Below are 9,317 nucleotides of genomic sequence, written 5' to 3' on the forward strand. Positions count from 1 at the left end.
TTCATCAGATCCCAACAAACACATCACCAAAAGACTTACATCATATGGACCTCCAAGAGACCATTGTATTGATAATCAAGAGAGAGAGAGAGAGAGAGAGAGAGAGGAAGCCATCTAGCTACTAACTACAGACCCGAAGGTCTACAAAGAACTACTCACGCATCATCGGAGAGGCACCAATGGAAGTGGTGATCCCCTCCGTGATGGTGTCTAGATTGGATCTGGTGGTTCTGGTCTCTGCGGCTGGATGAAAATTTTGTAGACTCCCCTAGGGTTTCTGGAATATTGGGGTATTTATAGAGCAAAGAGTCGGTCCAGGGGGCACTCAAGGTGGGCACAACCCACCAGTGCGCGCCTGGGCCTCCTCGCGTGCCCTGGTGGGTTGTCCCCTCCTCGGGACTCCCCCGAGGTGCAACCAGGGCCCGTTGTGTTCCTTCTGGCCCATAAAAACCATCATAAATATGCGTGGCATTTGGACTCCATCTGATATTGATTTCCTGCGATGTAAAAAACATGCAAAAAACAGCAACTGGTACTTGGCACTATGTCAATAGGTTAGTACCAAAAAATGATATAAAATGATTATAAAACATCCAAGATTGATAATAAAATAGCATGGAATAATCAAAAATTATAGATATCTTGGAGACGTATCAGCATCCCCAAGCTTAACTCCTGCTCGTCCTCGAGTAGGTAAGTGATAAAACAGAATTTTTGATGTGGAGTGTTGTTTATAATGTCATATCATATTCTTTTCTTCATAGCATGGACATTTGGACTTGTATGTGATTCAAAGCAATAGTCTAGTTTTGACATAATAATTTAGATACTCAAGCATATCAACAAGCAACTATTTCTTTCAAAATATCAATGCTAAAACAAGTTATCCCTAGCCCATCATGCTCAAACATTGATCCATTCATGAAACACACTCGAATATTAGCTACACCCAATACTTAAGTACGATCATATTGTCCCCTAGTTGGTGCTTTTATAAGAGAGTATGGAGACTCAATTTCAAAAATAAAAAATGCATAAAGTAAAAGAAAGGCCCTTCGCAGAGGGAAGTAGTGATTTGTAGAGGTGCCAGAGCTCAAAACAAAAAAAATAGAGATAAAAACATTTCGGGAGGTGTATCCATCCCACCAACGAAAACGACTTGGAGCATCCCAACACTTTCCATGCTAGATATATCATAGGCGGTTCCCAAACAGAAAATAAAGTTTATTCCTTTTTCCACCACACTTTCAATTTCCATGGCTAGCCGTATCCACGGGTGCCCTCTATACCAACACTTTCCAAGGAATTTATTATTTGACAACATAAGTAAATTCATTTTTTCTTTGGGACTGGGTATCCCTAAAACCTTTGCCTTACTCTCGTGCAATGACAAGTGAACAAACACTCATCGTGAGAATAACACATCTAGCATGGAAAATATTAGCTACACGTTACTGTTCCGCGAGCGAAACAAACACACAAAAGAGAAGTTTATTTTGAAAATTAGAGATGGCACATGCAAATTTGCTTAGAACGGCAAAATGATACCGCATATAAGTAGATATAGTGGACTCATGTGGCAAAACTGGTTTAAAGGATTTTGGATGCACAAGTAGAGGTCATACTTGGTGCAAAATGAAGGCTAGCAAAAAGATTGAGAAGCGATCAACCAAGAAATGAATAATCTCATAAGCAAGCATTAAGCATAATTAACACTGAATAATGCACCACAAGTAGGATATAATTTTCATTGCATGATTATTGACTTTCGTGCATGCATAGGGAATCACAAACCTTAACACCAATATTCTTACTAGAGCACAATTACTCACCAACATGACTCACATATCACATCATCATATCTCAAAACTATTACTAAGAATCAAGTTTATTTTGTCCAATGGTCTTCATGACATATATTTTTCTTTTTCTTTATCCTTCTTGGATATCTATCACTTTGGGACTAATTTTCATGTGTTTCTTTTCATAAGCTCAAACAAATATAAGGGGAGATCATGAGCATAACATATTTTCTTTCTCTCAAAATAATTTAAGTGAAGCAAGAGAGAATTTCTTAAAAAATTTACTAACTCTCAAATAAATCTAAGTGAAGCAAGAGAGCATTTCTTCAAAAATACTAAGCACACCATGCTCAAAAAGATATAAGTGAAGCACTAGAGCAAGTCCATTGCTCATAAAAATTTAAGTGAAGCAAAGAGAGCAATTCTAACAAGTCATGACATAATTTTGGCTCTCTCAAATAGGTGTGTCCAGCAAGTATTGATGACTTAAAACACAAAATAAAACAAGCAAAGACACATATCATACAAGATGCTCAAAGCAAAACACATATCATGTGACGAATAAAAATATAGCCTCGACTAAAATACCGATGGTCGTTAGAAGAAAGAGGGGATGCCACTCGGGGGCATCCCCAAGCATAGTTGGTTGCTCATTCTTGGATAATAGCTTGGGATGCCGGGGCATATCCAAGCTTAGGCTCTTCTATCCATCGTAAGATAACCCAAAACTTGAAAACTTCAATCACACAAAACTCAACAAAACCCTTGTGAGATCCATTAGTAAAAGAAAGAAAACCACTACTATAAGTGTTGTGTAAAACCAAGTCGTATTTTGTTTTTTGTATTATATCTACTGTATTCCAACTTTTCTATGTCAAAAACTCATCAAATAAAACCATAGAGCCATCAAAATGGGCACACAACACAAAGAAAGCAGAATCTGTCAAAACAGAACAGTCTGTAGTAATCTGGAACTTTCGAATACTTCTGTAACACCAAAAATTCTACCAAATTAGGAAGACCAGCATAATTTGTATATTAATATTCTGCAAAAATAATCAGAGGAAATCCTCTTTTCTGTGATTTATGATAATTATTTTTGTGAGCGCAAAGTTTCTGTCTTTTTCAGCAAGATCAAACAACTATCACCCTGGAAGATCCTAAAGGCTTTACTTGGCACAAACACTAACTAAAACACAAAAAACACAATCATAAAAGTATCCTAATTGTTCTAACACTCAAGAACAGAAAGCAAAAAGCAAAAATAAATTTTATTCATTGGGTTGCCTCACAACAAGCGCTATAGTTTTACGCCCTTAGCTGGGCATAAAGCAAGGATCTTAGTTTTGTCATCTTTGGTTCTAGATCCATAAGATTCCCTCATGATTGATTCATATGGTGGTCTAATACTTGTTCTAGGGAAGTGTTCCATACCCTTCCTCAAAGGAAATTGGAACTTAATAGTGCCTTCTTTCTATATCAATCACTGCACCGATAGTGCGTAAAAACGGTATACCAAGAATAATTGGACAAGACAGATTGCAATCAATATCAAGAACAATAAAATCTATGGGCACATAATTTCTATTTGCAAGAATAAGAACATCATTAATTCTTCCCATGGGCTTTTTAATAGTAGAATCCGCTAAGTGCAAATTTAAAGAGCATTCTTCAATATCGGTAAGACCAAGCACATCACATAAAGATTTTGTAATTGTAGAAACACTAGCACCAAAGTCACATAAAGCAAAACACTCATAATTTTTAATCTTGACTTTGATAGTAGGTTCCCATTCATCATGCAATTTTCTAGGAATTGAAACTTCTAATTCTATTTTTTCTTCAAAAGCTTTCATCATGGCATCAACAATATGCTTAGTAAAAGCTTTATTTTGTTCATAAGAATGGGGTGAATTTATCATGGATTGCAACAAAGAAATACAATCAATCAAAGAGCAACTATCATAATTAAAGTCTTCGTAATCCAAAAGAGTGGGCACATCACTAGTTAAAGTTTTGACCTCTTAAAACCCACTTTTATCAATTTCCTCAACAAGATTTTCACCCTCCCAAATATTGGGACACCTTCTACCTAAAGTTGACTCTTCTCCAGTCCCTTTTTCAGCATTCTTAATTTTACTAAACAAGGAACCAATAGAAGAAACACCAATCATTTTAAGATCTTCATCATTTTTATCTTCTAACGAGATTGGTTTAGAGACCATTTGATTCACTAAAGTGGCTTGCGCATCGGATATTTTTTCCAACAAACTTTCAGCAAAAGCATACTTAGATTGAAGATTGCAAAGTTATCTACTAATATCATCAAGTTGTTTCGTTATAGCTTCTAACGCAACGGAGTGTTCCTTAAGTTCTTCAGTAAAATATTTATTATGCTCAAATTGTGTAATCATATATTCCTTGGTACTTTTCTCAATTTCAAGCAAAATATTTGGGTAAGGAACATCATAATATTTTCTTTGAGGCATCATGACTACGCAAACAATAACACACACAAAAATAGATCCGGCAAGAAAACGGCGAACGGAAAAAGAGAGGCAAATAAAATGGCAAATTTTTGTGAAGTGGGGGAGAGGCAAATAATGTACATTGCAAGGAAATGAGATTTGTGATTAGGAACCTGATTATGTTAAAGATCCACCCCAGCAACGGTGCCAGAAATTCCTTTTGATGCCGCTTGAAGCTACGTCGGTATTTCCCCAAAGAGGAAGGGATGATGCAGCACAGCGGTGGTAATATTTCCCTCAGATATGAAACCAAGGTTATCGAACCTGTAGGAGAACCAAGCAACACAACATACAACAGCCCCTGCACACAAAGAACAACACCTTGCAACCAGACGTGTTAAAGGGGTTGTCAATCCCTTTCGGGGTACGACGCCTCAACATAGGGAAAGGACGTGAGGTAAATTTGTAGATGGGATAAATAGATCGCGGAACAAATAAATTGCAGCAAGGTATTTTTGTATTTTTTGGTTTAATAGATCTGGAAATAAACGCAAGGAAAAAGTACATCACAAGGCAAATATATGAGAAAGAAGACCCGGGGGCCGTAGGTTTCACTAGTGGCTTCTCTCGAAAAACATAGCAAACAGTGGGTAAACAAATTACGGTTGGGCAATTGATATAACTTCAAATAATTATGATGATATCCAGGCAATGATCATTACATCGGCATCACATCCAAGATTATTATATCGACTCCTGCCTGCATCTACTACTATTACTCCACACATCGACCGCTATCCAGCATGCATCTAGTGTATTAAGTTCATGGAAAAACGGAGTAATGCAATAAGAACGATGACATGATGTAGACAAGATCTGTTTATCTATTGCGGAAGATATGGATCCCATCTTTTTATCCTTAGTAGCAACGATACATACGTGTCGGTTCCCTTTCTGTCACTGGGATCAAGCACCGTAAGATCGAACCCACTACCGGGCACCTCTTCCCATTGCAAGAATAAATAGATAAAGTTGGCCAAACAAAACCCAAATATCAGAGAAGAAATATGAGGCTATAAGCAATCACGCATATAAGAGAACAAAGAAACTCAAATAACTTTCATGGTTATAAAAAGATATAACTGGTCATAAACTCGAAGTTCATCAGATCCCAACAAACACACCGCCAAAAGACTTACATCATATGGATCTCCAAGAGACCATCGTATTGATAATCAAGAGAGAGAGAGGAAGCCATGTAGCTACTAACTACGGACCCGAAGGTCTACAAAGAACTACTCACGCATCATAGGAGAGGCACCAATGGAAGTGGTGAACCCCTCCATTATGGTGTCTAGATTGGATCTGGTGGTTCTGGACTCTACGGCGGCTGGATGAAAATTTCATCAACTCCCCTAGGGTTTCTGGAATATTGGGGTATTTATAGAGCAAAGAGTTGGTCCAGGGGGCACCCGAGGTGGGCATAACCCACCAGGGTGCGCCTGGGCCTCCTAGCGCACCCTGGTGGGTTGTCCCCTCCTCGGGACTCCCCCCAAGTGCAACCAGAGCTCATTGTGTTCCATCTGGACCATAAAAAATCATCATAAATTGGCGTGGCATTTGGACACCATCTGATATTGATATCCTGCGATGTAAAAAACATGCAGAAAACAGCAACTGGCGCTTGGCACTATGTCAAAAGGTTAGTACCAAAAAATGATATAAAATGACTATCAAATGATTATAAAACATCCAAGATTGATAATAAAATATCATGGAATAATCAAAAATTATAGATACGTTAGAGATGTATCATGCACCACAACCAATATGGCTTGATACGTCTCCAACGTATCTATATTTTTTTATCGTTCCATGCTATTATATTATCCATCTAGGATGTTTTATATGCGTTTATATGCTATTTTATATGATTTTTTGGACTAACCTATTAACCTAGAGCCTAGTGCCAGTTTCTGGTTGTTTCCTTGTTTTGAGTATTGCGGAAAAGGAATATCAAACGGAGTCCAATTGACCTGAAATTTAACGGAGACTTTTTTGGCCCAGAAGAAGCCCACGGAGCATCGAAGATGGACCAGAAGAGTCCCGAGCCCACAAAAAGGGTGGAGGGCGCGCCCTACCCCCCCTGGGCAGGCCCCCTACCTCGTCGCAGACTCGGGACCCCCCTAACTTGTTCCCGACGCCAACACCACTTATATATCCCCAAACTTCCAGAACAGAACCCAGATTGGGAGTTTCTCCGCTGCAAGCCTATATAGCCACCAAAAACCAATTGGGACCCTGTTCTGGCTATTGGGGAACGTAGTAATTTCAAAAAAAAATCCTACGCACACGCAAGATCATGGTGATGCATAGCAACGAGAGGGGGGTGTATCTTCATACCCTTGAAGATCTCTAAGCGGAAGCGTTTATCAACGCGGTTTATGTAGTCGTAGGTCTTCATGATCCGACCGATCCAAGTACCGAACGCACGGCACCTCCGAGTTCTGCACACGTTTAGCTCGATGACGTCCTCACCTTCTCGATCCAGCAAGACGGGCGAAGTAGTAGATGAGTTCCGGCAGCACGACGGCGTGGTGACGGTGTTGGTGAAGAACAATCTCCATAGGGCTTTGCCTAAGCACTACGGAAACTATGACGGAGGATAAACTAGAGGGGACGGGGTTGCCGGCACACGGCTTGGTGTTTCTTGATAAGTCTTTGGTGCTAGCCCTACCCCTCTATTTATATGTTGAGCCTTGGGGTCGAAACTTGGAGTAAAAGCCTCCACAAAGTCGGTTTCACCCGAAAGGCAAGAGTCCTTCTCGGACTCCAAGGCTAGACGCCAGGGTTCCCGGCGTCTGGACTCAGACACCAGGGACCCTAGCGTCTGGCCCCTAGACTCCGCAAAACTTCCTTTTGCGCTTTCCAAAAACCTTGTGGGCTTTCCCCTTTGGCCCAAATAACGTGTTCTCGTACCCAAACATTTCGGGAAACATCCGGAACCCCTTCCGGTGAATTACGGAACCCTTCCGGAGACCAAACAACATTATCCCATATATTAAACTTCATCTCCGGACCATTCGGGAGTTCCTCGTCATGTTCGTGATCTCAACATTCAGTTACCAACATACATAACTCATATAATACTATATCGTCAACGAACATTAAGCGTGCGGACCCTACGGGTTCGAGAACTATGTAGACATGACCGAGACATCTCTCTGGTCAATAACCAATAGCGGAACCTAGATGCCCATACTGGCTCCTACATATTCTAGGAAGATATTTATCGGTCAAACCGCATAACAACATACGTTGTTCCCTTTGTCATCGGTATGTTACTTGCCCGAGATTCGATCGTCGGTATCTCAATACCTAGTTCAATCTCGTTACTGGCAAGTCTCTTTACTCGTTACATAATGCATCATTCCGTAACTAACTCATTAGCTACATTGCTTGCAAGGCTTATAGTGATGTGCATTACCGAGAGGGCCCAGAGATACCTCTCCGATAATCGGAGTGACAAAACCTAATCTCGAAATACGCCAACTCAACATGTACCTTTGGAGACACCTGTAGATCTCCTTTATAATCACCCAGTTATGTTGTGATGTTTGGTAGCACACAAAGTGTTCCTCTGGTAAACGGGAGTTGCATAATCTCATAGTTGTAGGAACATGTATAAGTCATGAAGAAAGCAATAGCAACATACTAAATGATCAATTGCTAAGCTAACGGAACGGGTCATGTCAATCACATCATTCTCCTAATGATCTGATCCCGTTAAGCAAATGACAACTCATGTCTATGGTTAGGAAACATAACCATCTTTGATTAACGAGCTAGCCAAGTAGAGGCATACTAGTGACATTAAGTGTGTCTATGTATTCACACATGTATCATGTTTCCGGTTAATACAATTCTAGCATGAATAATAAACATTTATCATGATATAAGGAAATAAATAATAACTTTATTATTGCCTCTAGGGCATATTTCCTTCAGTCTCCCACTTGCACTAGAGTCAATAATCTAGATTATACGGTAATGATTCTAACACCCATGGAGCCTTGGCGTTGATCATGTTTTGCTCGTGGAAGAGGCTTAGTCAACGGGTCTGCAACATTTAGATCCATATGTATCTTGCAAATCTCTATGTCTCCCACCTGGACTTGGTCCCGGATGGAGTTGAAGCGTCTCTTGATGTGCTTGGTTCTTTTGTGAAATCTGGATTCCTTTGCCAAGGCAATTGCACCAGTATTGTCACAAAAGATTTTCATTGGACCCGATGCACTAGGAACGACACCAAGATTGGATATGAACTCCTTCATCCAGACTCCTTCATTTGCTGCTTCCGAAGCAGCTATGTGCTCTGCTTCACATGTAGATCCCGCTACGATGCTTTGTTTAGAAATGCACCAATTGACAGCTCCACCGTTCAATATAAACACGTATCTGGTTTGCGATTTAGAATCGTCCGGATCAGTGTCAAAGCTTGCACCGACGTAACTATTTACGACTAGCTCTTTGTCACCTCCATAAACGAGAAACATATCCTTAGTCCTTTTCAGGTATTTCAGGATGTTCTTGACCGATGTCCAGTGATCCACTCCTGGATTACTTTGGTACCTCCCTGCCAAACTTATTGCTAAGCATACGTCAGGTCTGGTACACAGCATTGCATACATGATAGAGCATGTGGCCGAAGCATAGGGAACATCTTTCATTTTCTCTCTATCTTCTGCTGTGGTCGGGCATTGAGTCTGACTCAACTTCACACCTTGTAATACAGGCAAGAACCCTTTCTTTGCCTGATCCATTTTGAACTTTTTCAATACTTTATCAAGGTATGTGCTTTGTGAAAGTCCAATTAAGCATATTGATCTATCTCTATAGATCTTGATGCCCAATATGTAAGCAGCTTCACCGAGGTCTTTCATCGAAAAAAATTTATTCAAGTATCCCTTTTATGCTATCCAGAAATTCTATATCATTTCCAATTAATAATATGTCATCTACATATAATATTAGAAATGCTACACAG

Source organism: Triticum aestivum, chromosome 5B (assembly GCF_018294505.1).
Source record: "Triticum aestivum cultivar Chinese Spring chromosome 5B, IWGSC CS RefSeq v2.1, whole genome shotgun sequence".
Taxonomy (NCBI): domain Eukaryota; kingdom Viridiplantae; phylum Streptophyta; class Magnoliopsida; order Poales; family Poaceae; genus Triticum; species Triticum aestivum.